We start from the raw sequence: 22,194 nt of genomic DNA on the forward strand, positions 1-22,194 counted from the left end.
ATCTTTCATTCTTCATTGATGTGGAATGCTGGGGCTACATAAAGGTCGGGTATACATCAATACATCCCACATGATGCCAAGTCAGTAAAAGCCACTCACTGTCTCTTCTCCTCCTGACTGGTCCTCTAATAACTGGGATGCAGTATTTAATACTGACTAGAAGTGATTTCATTAAATGCTTAGCCAGCTGCTTGTTTGGCTTGCAGTATTGCTTATTTTTTTTTCTCTAACTATACCATAAGCCTGCTTTTCTCTCACTTCATATTGCATTTCCTGTTTGTATTACACTAATATACCTTTAATTTCTCTATAAATTGGCTAAAATATCTCTAACTATTAAGTCATTGTCATATAACTTGCTAATCAAAGCAGAGTCCTACCACTTGCTTTCATCTGCCAAACTCCTTGTAGCAACACCAAACACCAAGAGGGGAAACAGAAAAGGGACAAGCCTGTCCATCTTCTCCACCCACCAGCCTGACCCATTCTGTTCCCCTTCACTTACTGGAGGACTATCACCAAACCCTCCGAAAAAACTTAAATGTACATTAAACAGATCCAAAAAAAATTCATTCAGGTGCACTCCATCCTGTCTAAACAATACCAGGTCCTTGCCATCAAATCCCTATGCTCTCTATCGTCTGCATACCAAAAGCAATCAGCTGCACCAACCTACAATTAATAAACCACCGACCCTGCTCCAACATCATAAAACTAGTAGCATTCCTCCAACATAAATGCGGTATGATTTCTGACCACACAATGCACATACTTCTTCAACATGACCAGATCCTCTTATCCTGTACACCAACTGCTTCTCAGGAATTATGCCCAGGTCATTACCTGCCAAATGTACCACTAATACTCAAAGAAGCACTATCTGTGGCAATATAAATCAAACTCGTCCGTGAGCTGATTCCACCTAAGGCCTCCAATACCACGCCATATGACTCTCCACCCGAAGCAAGGCAAACCCACTTCATTGCCAGCCATCCTAACAGCAGACCTCTTCACCACCTAATGAATATACGAATGACCCAAGATAACAATCTCCTTTCCTAAGAAACAAAAATACACAGATTAGTATAAACCAAGCAGTTTAATCCATTATTTAATATAAGATAAAAAGGCATTTGAAGAACAATGACTCAACCTCTTAATGACCTCAGCTGATCTACCTTCCCTCGCTAAATCCAAAGACCTACCAGCACAAAAAGAATGATTGGAAAACCTCTCTCCCAGAAAGCCCATACAATGAAAAGCCCTTCTTATGACATATACAATCTGATTACCCTTTATCACCTTACCCCTCTCAACCAACAAATAAGTCCTGAGGGCTCCCCACTTGGGTCCGCAGTAATTTCATGGCCCAACCTACTGGACACATCCAGTCATTCCTCTCTTTCCCAAGAACATTTGGTGTGCCCTTCCCTAACTGATCCGTTTTAGATCTATGTAACGAAATGTGTACCACAACAGAAAAAAATGTGACATCCCTCCCAAACTAAAGACCCTAACCTCTCTAACCATGAAAATTCCCTCTACTTCCCAAACCTTGAAATCCCTGGAATGAAGCAGGTAACCCAATTGAATCATCTGACAGCAAAGTTTGAGTGAGTGCATTACCTTCCACTGCACTGCACTGCTGAATGTGTTTCTGCACACTTTGAACAAGTGTGTGAGAACCTGCCTGCCACCCACGAGCACCACATAACATTAAAGTCCAACACACTCCCACCCCTTCCCCTCCTAACTTACCCTCTCTGTTAACAGCACCAAAGCTATCCATCAAAGCAGCTAGGTATATGTCAGGGTGCCTAACTTTCCAACACAGTGACTGGTCAACCACTTCCCTCTTACAAAACCTCTCATCATACCATAATCAAATGTTACCAACCCATAGCTGTTGCACTTCTTGGATCATAAGAAAATACGCCAAGAGTGGATAGGCCAAGGCAGTGTCTTTCTCCAACAAAGCTGCCATGTAGTACACAAATCCTAACACCCAATTCTCCCATGTTCTTGGCCATAACCTACCTACTATCAGCCGCTAAAGCTACCAGAAGATCTTTGCTATCTGCAGTTTCCATTTCCAATAAACTATGAACCCTGTCTGCATCAATTAATTCAAAGATATCAGCATACTCCCCTTTCCAGATCTTTTTTTTTTTAACTGAAACCAGTATGGGAGCGGTCAGAAAGACTTGCCCCTCACCCCAGGGCCTGCATACTAAACTAATCCCCCAGTTGAATCCCAAAGTCTGATCCAACCTCATAACAGTTACTCCATCCCACACTTAGCTGATGCCAAACTCCTGACAGGCAACACCACACTACCCTCCTTGATGAACACCTCACCTTGAACCTGCCCCCATCACCTGGCCTCTGCTGACGCCCCATGGTTCCTGCCGCCTCACTAGCCTCCTGCTATAACTCATTCTCACTAACCCCAAAGCATTTCCAAGCCATCCCAGGTCTGACATACCTACATGACCTTCCAACAATATGGCATTACATGCAGCCACATGATGCTCCTGGCCAGCAGTAGGAAGATATCCTGTGACAGCATCTCTTGCCTGCTGTGTCGGCTTCTCTTGAACCACCAACCTGATCCTCACTGCTGGCTTTCTCCTCTTCTGACTAGACTCATGAAGTTGTTCAGGCACCAGTGTCTCACTGCCAGGCAACTCACAGAACAGCTCCTCTGCCTGTAAAATGATGTCTGTCCATTTCTGCCACAAACTCTGCACATCAGCCAAAAGAAAAACAAGCAATAATGCATGAGAAAAGTTAGAAAAGAGAGAGGAAACATAAGGAAAACAAAAAAAAAAAAAAAAAAAAAGGAGCACTAACCTTGTAGCCTATGTTTACAAGGTAACACCATTCCCCAACCCACCCCTCTTCACAAGTACATTTATTAGACCACCATGACAAAATGTCTCAAGTATCTGCAAGATCAACTTGTAAGAAAACTTTTCAAATGCTTCCTGTCATCACACTAACATTTCAAAGACTAGGTTCATACTGCCAAGCATTCAGACATATGACGATGACAAAAATATTTGTAGTAAACAAATCTCTGATTTCACACATCTTGGTTTTCCACAAAATGCACATGCGTGCCACCATCTGTTAAACAAGGCTGTTTTTCCCAGCAAGCAAAGCACCTATTTTAATTCTCCCAGCTGGACTACTAGCCCACCACAACCACGAATGATCCCGAAACTCTGCTTCCATATAATTGTGTTTTTTTTTTCTTTTTCCTTTGCATGCTGCATTGAACCAAAGACCCAGTAGCCGCAACACAAACCACAAACACATGGCAGACCCCCAACCCGCAAACAGCTCAGGACCCTACAATTTCAAATGCTGCCATCACCAACAAAACTCACATGCACTACCTCAATACACTCAACCATCCAAGGCCACTCAGCACTTCACCATTCATGCCAACATCCAGGCATACCTAACATCCTCCCTGAACAAGAAACCTGGACACAGCCAACAAAGTGAGACAAAGGCAGATCATGCCTCCTGAACCTGATCGACTTCTTTGAGGCAGTCACCAAAGCCGTAGATGAGGGTAAGGTGGTTCACGCAGCCTGTCTTGACCTCGCCAAGGCTTTCGACACCATCCCCCATTCTGGAATTATAGCTAAACTCACTAAACTAGGTATAAATCCCTACGTCACAAGATGGGTTGCCAACTGGCTCACTGACAGAACCCACACTGTAAAAGTTGCAGACTCCAAATCTAACCTTAAAGCAGTGACAAGTGGAGTACCACAGGTTTCTGTCCTGGGACCTTTCCTGTTTGGTATCTACTTCTCTGAAGTACAGGCTAACACAGAAGGCCTCTAGCTAATGAAATTCGCAGATGACTACAAACTAGGAGCCATAGTCAAGTCTCCAAATGATGTGGACATCCTACAGAAGGGCCTCACTGAGACAGATGGCTGGTATCAGAGCCATGGCCTCAAGCTCAATGCCAAAAAGTGCAGTGTCATCCCCTTTGGTAAAAACTCTGTACCCATGAACTACCACATAGGCAGCAATCTACTTAACACCGAATGTGTGGTAAGAGACCTTGGGACCCAGGTGGACAGTAGTCTCTCCTTTGATAGTCACATCGCCACAGTAGTCAGGAAGTCCTTCTATGTGGCACACCTCATCATAAAAGGGTTCTCATCCAGGAAAAAAGAGGTCATTGTTCCCCTCGACTCGTCACTCATTAGACCCATTACAGACTACAACGCCCCTTTTGGAATGTACCTCACAAGACATCTACAGCAGCTGGAAAGGCCACAGAAGTACCTCACAAACAGGATTACTGGCCTCAAACAAATGCCCTACACTGATCACCTCAAAAAACTCCAGCTTTACTCCATAGCATATCGCCTACTCTGAGGTGATCTCTGCCTAACATATAAAGCTATGTCAAACCCAGAGCTGTTGGACATGCTACACCTAAGGAAATCCCAATCCCTCTGAGCTACACGTTCTAGAGACCTAAACCTTGTCAGCACAATAAACAGGACATGCTGGAGGGCTAGATTCCTGTCCCAGAGACTTCCTATACTCTGTAACAAGCTACCCATCTATGTCAAGCAAAGTTCTTCATTAGCACTCTTCAAGAAAAATCTTGATGAGTGGATGGCAAATAGGAAATACATCCCGGGGATCACTTCTGTGTCTTTGCTGGACAGTGGCACAGAAAAAATAACTTTCTTGGGTGGCGTAAGCTATGGAACCTTGCTGGCTAGGCTTACATGGGCCCTTGAGCTGATAGCCTAGTACCTACCTATGAACCTATGAACCTATAAAGGACCAACACAGAGACAATGCTTTTAAATTGCTCTTACAAACTTAAGCAGATGCCAGAATAACAAGTTCTGTGATAGCATGCATTCCCAAAAGGTATAACATCTAAAACTTGAGTGTTCCCCATTAGCCCGTAACATCCTCCTAATAAAGCAACACTAATATAACAGAAACCCCATGCTACAAAACAAATATGAGGTGAAATCTGGACATTCTGCACAAGTCTGTACAGTTAAAAGGTATGCCGCAACTTCATTAATTAATGGCACCTGCCTCAACCTCACATGTGCAGCAATGAATCACTGCCCTAGCCGGTTACCAGCCCAGGAACTGCCGTTTCTGTCAGATGGCCACGACCAATGAAGAAAGGCACCTTCACTGTACTGCCTATGAAAACTGCAATGCTGCCAGACAAAAAAAATAAATAAATAAATGTACCACAACTTACCAAGAGAACACCCATAACATCACTAAAGACTCCATTAACTTTCCCACCACATTGATCCTACCTACCTATCAGCACCCCCTGATCAAAGCTGATCACCCACAGACCAGTATCAACCCACTAGACAAGAGAAAAACAAACAAAAAAAACTTATGATTCCATACATGGGGATCACAGCAAACTCAAAACAAAGCTAAGTAACCCCCTACCATTGGAGTATGCCTTTCTACATAAGCCATCTAAGGCTTACCTGCACCACAATACCTTCAGGATGTCACAGATGTAATAGTGTCAAAGCTACTTGCAGTAGCAAGATCACACCTAAATCTGACCTCTTTGCCAGTTACCCTCACATAAAAACTTCTAAGCCCCGCCCTACACCTACCTTACTTCCTCCAAAGTAAACCTTCACTTCCCAAACTGTACCCAAACCTTCCCTTACTTCCTAGCTTTAACATCCTTCCCTCAACCAAAACCCGACCCCCCCCCCCTTTTAACTCCATCTAACTCCTGAAAAATGAAGATGTCCCTGGACAAATTGGTTTGTTCCCAAACCTCATTTATAGAGCAAATCTTTTGGAATCCAGGCAGACTTACACTGATTACAACTCTTTTGGAATTTAGCCAATACCATTTATATGACTTGAAACCCTGACATTCTTTGCTTTAGGTGAAAGATGAAGTCTGCAATGTTTCAATGAATAGAAAAAAAAAAAAATAAATGAAAATGTAAAACCAGTAATAAAAAGGAAAAGTGCAATGCATTGTTGAGTGATATTTCACATTAAAGGTATTTGTTTCCTACTCCAAACAGACTAAATTAAGACTACTTGATTATGCCTTTATTTTTTGCTGACAACAATGCCTTTCTTCCATTTATAAGTATATGATTAAATTTTAGGCTCTTCAGACTCCAAGTGCTTACTTTTCTAATGGTAAAGAAGAAGAGGGGCCGTGAGCATGTCTCTGCTTTGAAATGCACATGTAATTACCAGCTCAAAACGAGAACTTAAAAAAACAACATTTGTTTGCATCAGCAATATTAATACTGATATTTTGACCTGTCATTATACATTAATTGCAGCCTTTGAAATGCAGCTGTATGAAATTACAGAAGTAATTAGGAATGTCAAGAGAAGTTCAGGTTGTATGGCACAAGAAAGAGGCAAGATACTTGTTAAGTAGAATCAGTCCTTGATGGCCATGATTGCGTATAAATGATAGCCTTCAGTAGATTTAAATATAGCACACCATTAAATTATGGAGTGTGAGTAACTGTAAGACATGTAAGTCTCCTTTGTTTTTACATTTTCAGGCAGACAATGTCTCTATTATGTTCAATTTAAAAAAAAAACCCTTTACTATAATATCTGTTGAATGGGATTTAATGTAGACTGCCTAAACTATTTTCCGGTAGCAACCTGCTAGTCTCAGTTAATGGAACTTTACTTCATAATGACATATAATGCACATTAGACATAATAGCAGGCAGAAACTTCTAAAGGAAGAATGTACCCTGTGATGGCTTTTAGAAGACTGTATTGAATTCTGCATAATAATATGCCTGCATTTTAAAGGAGTGGAACAGTAGTTTTACTTATTGTATGGAGATACCACTAGTGAAGATGTGCCATCTAGGTCTACATCATTATTTGGGCATTGGAAAACATGGCATTTTAAATCACTATGATAAATTTCATCAAGTTTCGTGTCCTGGGTCTATTTTATTGATAATGTCTTTCAGATTTCATTCAAGTCAATGGAATTTGCATTAGGTAAAGGACTAAAAAATGAAAAAAAAAATCTTTCATTGCTGCTCCAACACATTTGTATCTACACTATCTAGCTTATCTTGTTAATGACTTTTACTAAGAAGCAACCTATTTCTTTAAAGAGATATGCTATGCATTTTAGAATGTTTTATTAGATTTTGCTATAAATGTATACATATTTCAAAAAAATTAAATAAAAATACAACAAGTGATAGGGAAACTATAAACTCTGAGATACCCTGAAAGAAACTATAAACAATTTATAGTTCATAACTTCATATTTGAATATCGACTTTGCAAGCTAGCTAACACTTTTCTGGAAGCATGGTCAATGTAGCCTAACTCTGTTTTTTTTCATATCACCTCTAAAACCATCTAGAGATTTATTAAGAATCATTACAGACATTCATACGTGGTGGTGCTGCGGTAGCGTTGTCGCCTCACAGTAAGACGCTGTCCGGTTCGATTCACAGCTAAAGCGTCTTCTGCGTGGAGACATGCATGAATGGGCATACCTTCGTTGAAGGTTGTGCATCAGGGCTGGTAACTCAGCATGTAAAATTCAACTACCAATCATAAGCGGACTGGAGTTCCCCTGTGGCGACCCCTAACCGGGAAAAGCCGAAAGACACAAACAAACAGACATTCATAAGCTCAGTAGATATACTATCCCAAAACAATCCCACTTTTTTGTTGTTTATGTTCATTTTCAGGTTCAGTTGCAAGTTACTTGACCTGATATTAGACATTTAAGTTGGGGTTTCAAAGAGAAGGATGTGAGATCAAGCATGATTCATGCTTTTGTCCAAGATAATTTAACATTCCACCATGGATAACTTTTTTTTATAATTTTTTTTATTTGGTTTTAAAACAATAGATAAACACCTCATTTATAAAACAAACAAATAACTATTTATATAGGTCCACAGCTGATCAATACTTCAAAGTTATAGATATCAACAACTAATATTTTTCAAGCACGTCTTTAAATTTATGCCAAGATTTATGTGAATATTTAATATTAGAAGCTTTCATCTTTATAATATGCAATTCACTACTGCAAACATGGTTTGATATACTAGTAAATTTAACATGGGGGGGAGGGGTTAACTTTACATTTCCAATTTTTGATAGTTACTTTTCTGGCTATAGCAAGAATAGACCAAAGAAGAGGCACTTGGGTTTTTGGAATAATCTCTTGAATCAGAGTGTTAAATAAAACTAAACATTTTGAAATATTAAATCTATATGTCCATAGAGATTGAACAAAGTTATTATCTTCTTTACAAAAAGGGGAGATGACTTTACACTCATATACCATATACATCCAGTCAGCTATTATTTCAGAATCACATCTTCAGCATTTAATTCTATATGATTTATACATAATTGTAATTTTGAAAATAACAGAAGTCTGAATCACCAGGCTAAAAACAAATACTTTAATAAAACAACAAAACTAAAATAGGTAAGCACTTTTGGAATATAGCTCCTTCATCAGACATCATTGCAAACTACTACAAGGGTACTTAAATGCTAAACAACCAATCACAATTCAATAGTAGGGTCTACGCCCTTTTAACATAGGTTTTATAGGTAACATTCCATTTAAACTTGGGCTTCTATCCATCCTAAGTTCTATTACCCATTTTGTTTCACAAAGTTCTGTCATGTTTACCAAATCACCACCCCTTGCATTCATTTTCACAACTTGTAAAGCTCAAAGATTAAAAGTATGTGTTGCATTGCTTTTAATATGCTGATACAGCACACTATGAATATTCCGTGTCCGTATAGAATACAAGTGTTGCAAAATTCTTTCTTTAAAGCAACAGTTCATTTTCTCTACATAGAATAATTCACAGTCTCATCACTTCGCAAGATATACAACATTCTTGGTTTGACAATCTGCATAAAATTTCATTCTATAGCATTTGCCTGTCACTGGATGAACAAGCATATTACCATTTATCAGCATCGAACAAGCCGTACAATGTCTACATGGAAAAGTGCCTTGTCTCACTTCGTTTGAATGAAAAAGAAGGTACATCCCATAGCATCCTCATAAGCTTATCATCAGTTAATAAAAATTTCCATTTCTTTCGTATAACATCACATATTCCCTCTATATCATTACTATATTTTAAAATCACAAGTTGTTTATTCACAACCCTATCAAAACTACCAGAAGCCCTTGTTGTCTTTGTTTTCAAATACCAGGGGGTAACCTTCTTGGGTCTATCATTCTTACTGTCATCAATAACCCATGCCACCGTAGTTTCATTATAACCCTTAGATTGAAAACATGCAGCCAAAGAATCAATTTTTTGTTCAAATACAGTGCCTTCAGTACATAATCTAGATATTCTATATGATTGCCCATTTATAATGTTGTCAGAAACATGCCTTGGATGCATGCTGTTATAAGACAAAAGGCTGTTTTTCCAACAAGTTTTTGTAAATACTGATGTCTGTATAATACCAGTCTTATTTTTGTTTAACCTAACATCTAAAAAAATCTATTTCAAACAATGAATAGTGTTCACTAAATCTCAAAAATTCTATTGTTGACTCTAAATAGCCTACAAACTCATGTAATTCAGTGTGTGTACCCTTCCACAAAATAAACACATCATCCACAAAGCGAGCATAATGGAATAGATGATCCAACCAGTCATGTGAAGCACTAAAAATCGTGGCTTCTTCCCAGTAGGCTAACACCATATTTGCATAGGAGTTTGCACATGGAGTACCCATGGCGACTCCTTTAACCTGCTTATAGTGACTGCCATTGTACATGAAAATGTTATTGTTCAATATAATTTCTATCATCTTATTTATTATATTTATCATTTTTCTATCATAAGGGCTATTATGCATCAAAACTTGTTCAATAGCAGCAATGTCATAATTGTTAAGTATGTCCGTTAACAAACTAATGACATCTAATGTTAACAGTGAAAATCCCCTTTCATTCGCTGTCATTATATGTTCATACAAACTAGTTAAAAATGTGCTGTGTCCCTTAAAATCCTTGGTACCTTTGCAAAACGTGTTCTAACTTAGTTTCAACCCAAACTGAAGCATTTTCCATGGCCCACCCCCTACCCGACACTATAGGTCTGAGGGGAGGGCTCTTTAATGTAATAATGTAATCTGAAGTAGTTGACTTCATTCATTCTGTGCATATGGGTATACGGATCCGATTCGGATCCGAGCTGGCAAAACTTTTCAAGCATCAGCTCCGAGCTCCAAGCTCCTCCCTTACCTATATTACATCACTTACTCCTATCTAGCCCCAGATCTCGTTTGCCGCTCTATGAGTCAGCGTCTTTGTCTCTGAGCTCCTAGCTAGTTGGTAAGGTTTTTGGTCCTTTATTGCTAATTGCTGGGATCTGACTTTAGTCCTTCAGGCTTTGACCTCTTCCCCTTTCGAGCCAGCCGGATCACTTCCGATGAAGTTTTTGTCATGGAAAACAGCCTTCTTGGTCACCATCACTTCAGCCAAGAGAGTTTCAGAGTTACAGGCCTTATCCTCCTTGTTCCACTATTTGGTTTTCCACAAGGATAGGGTTTTGCTGCGTACGAATCCTTCCTTTCTCCCCAAAGTGTCCTCAGCAGCCAGCATTAATCAGTCTATAAATTTGCCAGTCTTCTTCCCAAATTTCCAAAATAGAGGTGAACATAAGCTTCATTTATTGGATGTCCATAGACAGCTTTGTTTTTACCTCCATAGGACTAAACCCTTCCGGAAGTCGGATCAATTGTTTGTCTCTTTTTCAGAACCATTTTTGGGCAAAGCAGTTTCGAAAGTGTCCTTAGCAAGGTGGATCACTCTTTGTATTGCACAGGTTTATAAGGACAAAGGTTTATCTCCTCCTGGTGTATTGAAGGCTCATTCCACTAGAGCAATGGCCACTTCTGCAGCTTTTTGGTCAAGAGTTCCGTTAGACGATATCTGTGCGGCAGTGACTTGGGCCAATTCGCACACATTCATCTCTCATTATAAATTGGATCTTATTTCTAGATGGAGAGTGTCCTTTGGCTCTGCGGTGCTCAGAAATATCCTTCCATAGGGGCCTCCCAGGAATACTAGTAGCTGGGGACTATGTCCCATATGTGCAGAATGAATGAAGTCAACTACTTCAGATAAAGAAGTTATGTTCTTACCATAACGTTCCATCTGAGTAGTAGACTTCATTCTTCTGCACCTTCCCTCCCTCCATCCCCCTCACTCTTCAGGTTTTTCCTGTTTAGGATTGTGGTTATGCTGCCTTTTAGTGTCAGCAAACTCGATCTGGGGCTAGATAGGAGGAAGTGATGTAATATAGGTAAGGGAGGAGCTTGGAGCTCGGAGCTGATGCTTGAAAAGTTTTGCCAGCTCGGATCCGAATCGGATCCGTATACCAGTATGTACAGAAGAATGAAGTCTACTACTCAGATGGAACGTTATGGTAAGAACATAACTTCTTTTTTTAGGTAAGGCTTTAAATAGAGGAAAGGTAGGAAATTTGACTCATATAAAATTAAAAACATCCTCATTCAACAAACCAATTTATTTCAACTCTACTAAATGGTGCTTCAAATTACTTGCTATCATCCTCGTGTCCAATATAGACAGAGGAAAATAAGTTAAACTATCACTCAACAAACCCATAACCTTATTATGATAAAATGAGGAATCCATCACTACCACCACCCCGCCCTTATTGGTGGGTTTTATCACTATAGCCTCATTATTCATCAACAGTTTCAGTGCATTACTTTCCTCCATGGTAAGATTGTAATACTTACTCTGTTGTTTGTTATTCATATACACAGCTATCTCATTTTCACAGGCTCTTAAAAATGTTTCTATTATTGGCTTCAAGGGAGGCACAAACAGGCTGGGTTTCTTTACTTCTCCTCGTACATATTTGTTACTATCACCACATAGCAAACTCAATTGCAAACTCCTCCCAAAAAGTCTTAAGTCCAACACATCACTTAAATTAGAAGCCTTGCTCGACACAAAAGTCATACCTTTATTTAAGACATATAATTCTGATATAACAACACTAGAGATGTTAAAAACAATATTGTCATGATTTTCAGTCAAAAAGATGTTTTCCATTGTTTGATCCCTCTGCTGATGGAATGGCTTCTTCTTTCATTGTTTTTTTTCTTTACCGGAGCAAGAAGTTTCGGAAAAATCATGGATTGGTTCGTGGTTTTTGGTCTAGTCTCCAAATCCAAGGGCTCACCAATGTTCCTTGTAATAGATGCAGATGCAATGGGTGTTGCCACTAAGTTTATGGCGTCCTTTGAAATAGATGGTATTGAAGCGGACTCACTCAATACATTATTAATGTTAGCCATCTGTTCCCTAATGTTACTACTCACTGCTGATTCAGTGTTCTCAATCACCGGAGCTTCCAAGTTAATAACTGGCCCATTGTCACCATTTGATCTATTAGAGTGAAGCTTGGGCCAGATAAATATATTATCCATACTGAAATTTTGGTAGTCTCTCATTAATGTTTTTATTTTTTATCTATTGTAATTTAGAATCCTAGACTGCTAGTGTACTTAACATGTCTTCCATTCTAGTAATATAATGTCCACTATTAAATTGACTCTCAATCTCGAACTGCTCACAGCTCTGGAACAGATGGGTCCCCACTCATGTAAAACAAAGCTGTCCATATTCAAGCGTAATTTGGATCTGTGGATGGGAACTAGGAAATGTACCCATGTGCTGCACCCTTCTCTGCTAATGGACAGAAGCAACTAGTACATGATAAATACAGCGTGTGGTCCTAGAAGTAGCTATGATATCTTCCCCGTTATTATCATTACTTGTAATATGAATCAAGTTCATTAATGGGAAAGGGAAACTAAACACCATTCAGGTTGGGAAATTTTGATAGGGGTAAAATGTACAAGGTCAGCTAGCCTAGTGCTAACGTAGGAACCCATGGCATCTCCCAGAGAAAGGTGGCAGCTCTGTATTAACTCACAGTAGCTGTGTATCTGTTAAACGTAATTATTTTGTTAATTTTTTCATTAGGAACAAAATAGTGAATGCCATCTTTTGATGGTGTTTACTCATGCATTGTGCGTGTTTGTGTGTGTGTGTGTGTGTGTGTGTGTGTGTGTATATGGTCATGTATGTATGAGCATAAATGTGGCTAAGTGTGTATATGTGTGTGTGTGTGTGTGTGTGTGTGTGTGTGTGTGTGTGTGTGTGTGTGTGTGTGTATGTATGTATAGGGGCCTATGTGTCTATGTCTGTATGCATATGTGTTTGTATGAGTATGTGTCTGTATGTTTCACGTCTGGGTTGTTCCTCTATGGGAGGTAGGTATGGAATTCTAAGTCTATGTGTGTGTGTGTGTGTGTGTGTGTGTGTGTGTGTGTGTGTGTGTGTGTGTGTGTGTATGTAGGTCCATATGTGCATGTGTGTGGGTGAATGTTAATGTGAGGGAAGGTGGCCTAATGGTTAAGGTGTTTGCCTTATAAACACAAGGTGCAGGGTTTGAGTCTCACAAGGGATAATTGGCTAGGCTTAAAATGGCTCGCAAGGGCAGTTAGCCTAGTACTAATCTATGAACCTATGAGTGTGAGCAAGTGTGTAGGGTCTTATTTGATGATGACTGCATATAGTGTAATCTCTTTTAATGTATTTGGCACTGGGCACTATTTTTTTCCATAATTTATTTTTTAAAAATGTGATAACTCTGTTTAGAGTGTAAAATTCTTTTTGTTTTGAATGGTCTAATTTCAGTAGTTTGAGGGAATTTCTTATAGGCTATTTATTGGTTTTTGCATGTAGTGTAGGCTGCTAATTTTATAGATTCTCCAAAGAGGTTTGATTTGGAATTTCACGGAATATTTATAAACATCTTTACTGAATCCCGTTTTAGACAGTGACATAGCTAAACATACATTAATTGAAGAGAAAACAAACCATAGTAACATTTCTCATGTAGTATAAACACATTTTGTTTTTAACAATTATCATTCACTCCAACGTTATATAAACTGCTCAGTTCCTGTAATTCCTTAAACTTCACTCTTGCTCCTCCTACTGAACATTTCAGCATGTAATGTTCCTACAAATTGCATTTATTTATAGGTAACTTTGTTCTTCCCTTTTCTAAAGATCAGACCTCCAGTTCTTTTATCTCTTTTACAATATTCAATACTTCAGATATAGTTGGTCTAGATTTTGATTTCTATTTTCTAGTAATTGCTTTTTTGTCAGCCAATACCAATAAAAAATCATAGGTGGTCACTAGGCTATTGGACCTAAGACCCATTTTAAGCCTAGCCAAGCTTACCTCAAATTTACCAAAATATTGCTGATGTTTTATTACCCCAAGGAATTTTATGGTTATGATATAAGCTTGTAGATGGCAAGCATTCATAGGCTGCCCCTATCTATTAGGGACATAGATGCCAAACCAGGGATAAATTTGCCATTTCCCATTCACTGATCCAAGTGACATTTAAACAGAATTAGGGATGAGCTTTGCTTCTCATGAATGGGAAGCCTGTTATACAGAAGGGATAATATTTGAGACACATACCTGACCCTCATTCATGTCCTCTCTATGTCATAGGAGAGGTTCAGGTCCTTAGAGTGGGTATTTATAATGCTATTGCTTTCGCAGATGTGCAACACATTCATCAGTGTGTGATTAGAGGATGCCTTGTTGACAAGATATAGATCACCATGCAGTAGTCCGTAGAAGGCTGAGTACAAGGATAGGGCCTTGAGGCAGTCACTGTACAACTTATTGTTAATTCCCTGTATTATTTTTGTGAGGAACCTTTATGGTCTCTCAGGTTGTTGCAAGTGTCTCATCCGAGTCATGTTGAAGGATCCAATATACTTGATGAGTGGTCTGATAAGTGTCATGTACAGTGGAACAATGACTTCCCTGCAGCTGGATTCCTTGCTCTTATTTATAGGTTGTGCAATGTAGAATGATTTTCTCACCAGAGTAGACACTTAGAGGTCAAAGGTCAGGTTACAGTCAAAATGTGTTCCCTGGGTCAACTTTTAGGGGTATATGATCAATGTGGTAATTTCCAGAGTTGGACATCTTTCCAAAAATACTACTACTACTATACATTTTTTTAACATTGAGTTTTAGTCCATGGCTGTGGCACCAGTTGCTTGTCTGTCTGTATGTGTCAGACAAACTTAATGAGCCCTTAGTATATCTAGACAATTCAGATCCTATGTCAAAGCTCAAAAAAATAATTTCCTTTTTTACAATGATTTGCTCCCCCAATAATTCTGGCAAAGTACTCCGGCTGTAGGGAATTTTCACAATATGTCAGCTTGTTAGAATCCCAGAAACATGTTCCTAATCATCTCTGTTCCTTTCTCATCTTACCTCTTATATTTGCTTTTTGCATGCAGAAAAATTATTTGATAACTGTGCTAGCACTTCCAAGCAAAAATCCCAAACCTTCTGGATTTTGTTGCATACTTGGTAGCCATATAGATGTCCTCTCATTGTTCCTTTGTAAATTGCCTTTCCATTCTCTTTTCCCAACCTTTTCTAACCTCTGATTGAAACATATGGTTATCTTGCAATATTTTATATGTGCCACTACTTATCCCTTTTAAAACAACAGCTTCATTCTATTCTAGCATCAGCTAAATACTTTTATTTATTTATCCTTTGTTGACCAGGTTAGTTTCACTAGGTAGTAACCTCTTTTCAGGGGAGAATCAAGGTGGTATTTATACTGTTAGGGGTGATAAGGTACACAAATAAATAATATAGAGTTTACCTTTTTAGTCTTGAGATAAGAATAATGCTTTAGGGTATGCAAAGTACCAATTTATTTTATAAACCGCGCTGGGAGACTGCCTACTCAAAATTTTAGATCAGTCTCTCAGAACAATGAAAACTGCATTATTTTTTACCTTTTTTATCAATTTTACACATGCAGAACTCTGACGTTGCATAGCTTTTAACAAATCAATGTGTTTTTACGATGTTATATACTCACTTAGAGCTTCATGCGAACAATTGACAATATGCCTTTTTAAAACATAGACCATCTCATCTAAGAATCTTATTCTTTGACCTCGTAACATTCAGTACCAGTATGCACTATCTTTACAGACATCCTTGCAACGGCTCATCCTCCAGCCTGAGAAGGCCAGAGCTTACAAAAAAATTTTTGACACATTGTTTTTTTTTTTTCTTTTCTTCATTAACATTCTTGAACCAGACGCCTTTAAACATAGTAACATCTGTTAGCTTCTTCAGCACTTACTTTGCGTTTAATTGTTCGTCAGTACTTTATAATTTGATAGTGAAGAGAATGCAGCTGTAATGGATTTGAACTATAAAGCTACAACTTATGTAAAACTATATTTTGCATAATCATGCATCTATTTTACCTTTTGAATTTAACATAAACATTTTATTTGACTCATTTGTGAATAAACTGCAAGTTACTATGCATTTTGTGAAGCAAAATTATGAGACAACAACATGTTTTTCCATAACAGAGGATCTAGGAACTTTCCCAAAGATGGAGTGGGATCTTTTACAGCCATATGAGCTACCACCTACTGAAATAGGTGGGGCCTTAGTTTAACGTCATATCCAAAGGGCACACACTCATGAGTGCACCCCCCACCATGCTGGATTCCAGTGTCAGTAATCGATCTACCTGGTGTGGGACTAGAGCTCACAGCCTTCTGCACTAAAGGCAAGTGTGCTACCTGTTGCTGCACAGATACTGCTATGTCTGTTGCAGATGACACTCCTTTACAAGAGCTGGCCGTTTAATTGGCAAACCCATATCCCTTTTTTTTGCCTGTACTCTGTTATCATTCATCAGTATGGAAGGAAGTCTCTAACCTGCAGTCCAGACTTCTGCTTGACCTCATCCTACTCTATAACGTTTCCCTCTATAGTTGCTTGGCTCCAATATCTTGGTTCCTTATCTAATTTTTTCAAGCAAATGCTAGCCATCCTTGTCTATTTTCTATTCTCCTTCTTACAGATATCTCTATTGGTAAAACCTTCTTTCTCCATATATGTATTGGCTTGGTTCTAAGCATACAGACTGTTACTTTACAGGCATAATATTATAAATAAAATGTTTTTGCTATTATAATTTCTTCAGACCTTTTGGGTTTCTAGTACCATAATGGAAATGAACCTCATTCCTAATTAAAACTCATGAAATTAGTATTGTTTCAGTCTTTGATGTCAGCCAGATGTGCTTTTCGCAGCACCTGCAATGTGCCCAGTATAGTCTCCTTCTCCAATTCGTACAGAGTTACATGTATTGGTAACATGTCTAAATACAATCACTGATTCTTTTTTAAAAGACGTGTTGCTCCTGCTACTATTGGAACTGCCTGGGTATCTTTCTTCCACATTGCTCTCATTTCTGCCTGCAAATACTGACTTCTTATGATGCTGTGTGTCTGTACGCAAGACACTGTAGTCACTGCATATTCTGTATGGCTGTTATTATGCTTAGGACTTCAGTTCTGCTCTCTTTCTCTCCTTATTTAACCTCAGACTCTCTCCTTGTTTAATCATCATCTCTTTTCACTCTGATTTATAATGTTCTGCTTGTGCTATGTTTAGAATCCTTAACAATATATTTCTAATGTATTCCTTGAAATCAGGCAATGATAAGCCACCATGTTCTGAGGGGAGAATAGACTTATACTAATTAACTCTTGCCCTCCCAAATAAGTTACTTCAACTATTTATTAATTATCATCAGTAAATTCTCTTCTAGTTGATAAAATATTTCTGATCAGTATATAAAAGTAACCTGTTTTGGTTTTACATTCATTCATGCTGTAATATAATTCATCCAGTATGTCACCAGCTACTTTTGAATCCATATCAGATAATAGATCCCTGTCATATTCTCAACTGTATTATTAATTTTACCCCAATTACTCCTCATGAAATGTACTTCAGCCTAAATTGTTATACTCTAACAATAAATGAAAGTGTCTTTTGAGACTCTACAATAAGAATCGCAGTTATTGCAGAAGAACTAAAAGACCATGTTAGTTAAGTGCAATGCCTAATATACGTTACTATAGAAATCTGTTAAATTTTGCTGTACAAACTATCCAACCGATACTTTGATAAGTCAATATTTATGCAGTTGTGGTATTTGGATGATATTCTTTTATTACTTATGTTGAGTATTCAGGCTCCTTCGGAGACATAGAATGTTTATATGGGTGCTGGTGGTGCCTATGTTACAGAGCTGCATGGGCTGGTAGGGAGGACACTAACATGGTCAAGTCTGACCTCACAGCATTTGATTTAAAATGTTAGTAATAAGCTCCTAAGGAGCTGCCTCTCTGTGTAGTTTTATAGTGTCTCTGATCAGAGATTCTCTCCATCTTACTAATTGAACAATATGTATTGGCCATTTATTGCAGGCAGAGAGAATCTTTTTGAATTTTGCCCATATTGTGCTGTTAGCCAAAAGTGCAATGCTGCATTGTTAATACCATAGTTTGTTTACTCTGTAATATCTGTACTATTACTTTTAAGTTTTTATGAGTGTCCATAAAACTGTTATGTTTGTATTTACTTATTAAGTGCTCTCTGAGTTTGATTTAGAGAGTTGCTAATGTTTGTTGCTTTGTCTTACTTCTGCAGGCAGACTATTCCAACAGACAGGGTCCACTTTAAAGAAACCTTTTTTACTAATACTTATAGAGTATGAGGGTCCTTTCATAGTTCACCTATTCTTATTACCTGTTCCTAAGCCATAGGTGATGAGTTTTATCTTAAGTTTAAAGGCTATTGAAGTAAAAGGATGCTGTTTTACTAGTTTACGTAGAAATGCTAAGAGTATCCAGGTAACTGTGATTGGGAACCAATTAATTTTCTAGAGCAGCAAGCATTAGTGGAGGTTGTGGTATTTACTGAATGAATAAACTGATGTATTTTGTTAATGGTTGCCTGAAGCAGGCTTACATTTTGTGAGGAGATTAAAGTGATCTCTGGCCGTACATACTCAAGCTTTTTCTAACTGGACCTGTAAGCTATCAATTTCTTTGGGTTTAAAGAAATTTGGAAACATTATAAGTAATGTTCAGATGATGGAATATTTTCTCTGCTATCCTTTTAGTGTATGGTGTAAATGAGAGTACAGGGTGAAAGAGAACACCTAGGTATTTGTGCTCATTAAGATGTATGATCATATTATTTAGTAAGTTCTTCAGAGTGAATGCTATGCTACCTTTTAAACTTTGAGAGATTGAAAATACATTTATTGCAATCTTCTTCAGATTGATGGCTAAGTTATTATGAACTATCAACTTACCCAGCAGGTCAAAGTCTCCTATAGTTTAGACTCAACATCTGAGATACATGTATCAGTATTAACAAGTGGAACAGCATACAGTCACATAGTGTCGGTGTGTTTGGGTCGGTCTGAGCTAAGGATTAAGTGGGACAGCGTATGTTCACATAGTGTCGGTGTGTTTAGGTAGGTCTGTGCTAAGGATAAAGTGAGACAGCGTATGTTCACATAGTGTCGGTGTGTTTAGGTAGGTCTGCACTTAGGGTAAAGTGGGACAGAGTATGTTCACATAGTGTGGTTGTGTTTAAGTAGTTCTGCGCTAAGTATAAAGTGGGATGGAATATGTTCACATAGTGTCAGTGTGTTTAGGTAGGTCTGCGCTTAGGATAAAGTGGGACAGTGTATGTTCACATAGTGTAGTTGTGTTTAGGTAGATATGCGCTAAGTATAAAGTGGGATGGGGTATGTTCACATAGTGTCAGTGTGTTTAGGTCAGTCTGCACTAAGGATAAGGTGGGACAGTGTATGTTCACATAATGTCGATGTGTTTAGGTAGGTCTGTGCTAAGGATAAAGTGGGATGGGGTATGTTCACATAGTGTTGGTGTGTTTAGGTAGGTCTGCACTTAGGATAAAGTGGGACAGAGTATGTTCACATAGTGTTGGTGTGTTTAGGTAGGTCTGCGCTAAGGATAAAGTGGGACAGCATATGTTCACATAGTGTGGATGTGTTTAGGTGGGTGTTCGCTAAAGATAAAGTGGGACAGCGTATATTCACATAGTGTGGATGTGTTCAGGTAGGTCTGTGCTAAGGTTACTGAGGAAAAGAGAAAGGGTGATGAGTACTTGGGAGACATGTGCTGAACTGCCATATTTCTGAGATAGAATAGTACAATATTAAGTAGTGTCAATGGCACAACAGGAAGCATTTATGACTGGTGCAAAGGCTGTCGGCTCTATTCCCACATCAGGTAGATGGATTTCTGATATCACAGTATGGCATAATGGGGTTGCTGCACTCCTGAGTATGCCATCCATCAGCTGAGACATTAAAGCAAGATTCCATCTGCTTGAGTTAGTTGTGACTCTGGTCAATGTATGAGATCCCATGGCATCTATCAAAAAGTGTAGGGTCCTTTATTTAACAAAGCATAAAACATTATGTACATATTTATATCTTTACAAAATGTACAGATTTACAGCTACGTATATACAAATTTCTATTTGTTTACAATTTATCATTTTTCTCATAACATCCTTATTGTTATTCTTCTATAACTGACCCCCACTCCTTCTATAACTGACCCCCACTCCTTCTTTGACAAAGGCTATCTAATTTTTCACAGTAAATTTGCCAAAATCCATTTCCCATTAAATAAAATTTCATTCAATCTTTCATTCCACCTAACCCATATTACATATGATAAATTCCTATCTACCCTTCTCACATATTCTTTCTTCTCCTTCTTATAATATCCATAAATAATCACATTCATATCTGCATTGCTTATGTCATTATTGTTCTCAAAAAATTTACTATAAAAAACTTTCCTGAGTTTCACCACTCCTTCATAAAAAAAAAAAATGCTTTGCTGATTTTTCCTCCCCACGCAATAAACACAATGTTTCAACTTTCTTTTTATATCCCATACTCCCCTTTACTTGCAGTTTATTTATTACTTCTGACACTGTACTGTTTTAGGACACTAGTTTTTCCTTGTTTAATGGCTTTAATCATTTCTTCTGGTAAATTTTCCCATGGACATATATAAAAAAAATTCATCACATAATTATACCACATCCTTCTGTCTTTCTCTATATCATAATTTGTTTTTCAGTCTGTTATTGTTTTGTCTTGATTTTTAATTTCTTCAATTACATATTATTTTTCTCTTTTCTTATTCTCATAATCTCCCAGAACGTTTTGTAGCTATAATTAAACATTTTTAATATTGCTTTACTATACTCTTCCTTTACCTACTTTAAGACTTTATACAGTTAAAAAAAGTAGAATAAACAACTGGATTTAGTAACCCCAATTAACTTTCTCTTATACACATATACAGCACAGCTCTTTTCACTGGGTTTATATACGAAAGAAAACACAAACTGCATAATTTCCTTTTCATATGTATCTGCGATCATGAAAGTGTTTTACATGTATGGTATTTTTCCAATTAATATAGGATTCAACAGATAAGTCATTTTATTAAATGCTAATCTATACACACTCCACAGAAGACATATTTATTTAATTTCCTTTTTCAAACCCTCTTGTTACAACATAACTATATCATCTTTCTCAAATGTTATTCCTAGCAAAGGCACTTCATTCTTCGAAAAATACACACCCTAATTTTTACAACATCATCCAAACCCTTACTTTTATCGGTATTCAAGTTACCCCCATTTCGTTTAAAATCCATTCACAAAAAATGACTTCCTTCATCCATATTTTGTTTATAACAACTACATTATCTGTGTATATCAAAACTATTAGAATTGCCACTTCCTTTTACATCACATATCTAGCATCTTTCATTTTATAAGCTGCTTCACTCACTATCACATTCATTGCCCATATAAAAATATCCACTCTTGGGACTTGGCCACCTATTCACTAACACTCTCACTTTGTTAGTTTGGTATGCAGGCAAGCACACTCTCTTAATTCTATTACCTACTCCATACTCCACCATGACATCCCACAGAGAATCATGATGTACTGTATTAAATGCCTTGTTAATATCACATACCACAAGTTTCACATCCTCCCTTTTACTTATAACATCATCCACAATGTCTCTCACAACCAATAATGATGCTTGACATCCCTTCCCTTTTATAC

General features: G+C 38.0%; 1 protein-coding gene across 2 annotated transcripts in view; it reads left to right on the forward strand.

Annotated features, from left to right (window-relative positions):
* LOC122813577 (BMP/retinoic acid-inducible neural-specific protein 3-like) overlaps positions 1 to 22,194 on the forward strand; it is a 1,515,308-nt gene that overhangs the window by 155,959 nt on the left and 1,337,155 nt on the right. The window lies entirely within an intron of this gene.

The sequence above is a fragment of the Protopterus annectens genome, chromosome 10.part0 (genome assembly GCF_019279795.1).
Source record: "Protopterus annectens isolate FY-2018-M chromosome 10.part0, PAN1.0, whole genome shotgun sequence".
NCBI classification, from domain to species: domain Eukaryota; kingdom Metazoa; phylum Chordata; order Ceratodontiformes; family Protopteridae; genus Protopterus; species Protopterus annectens.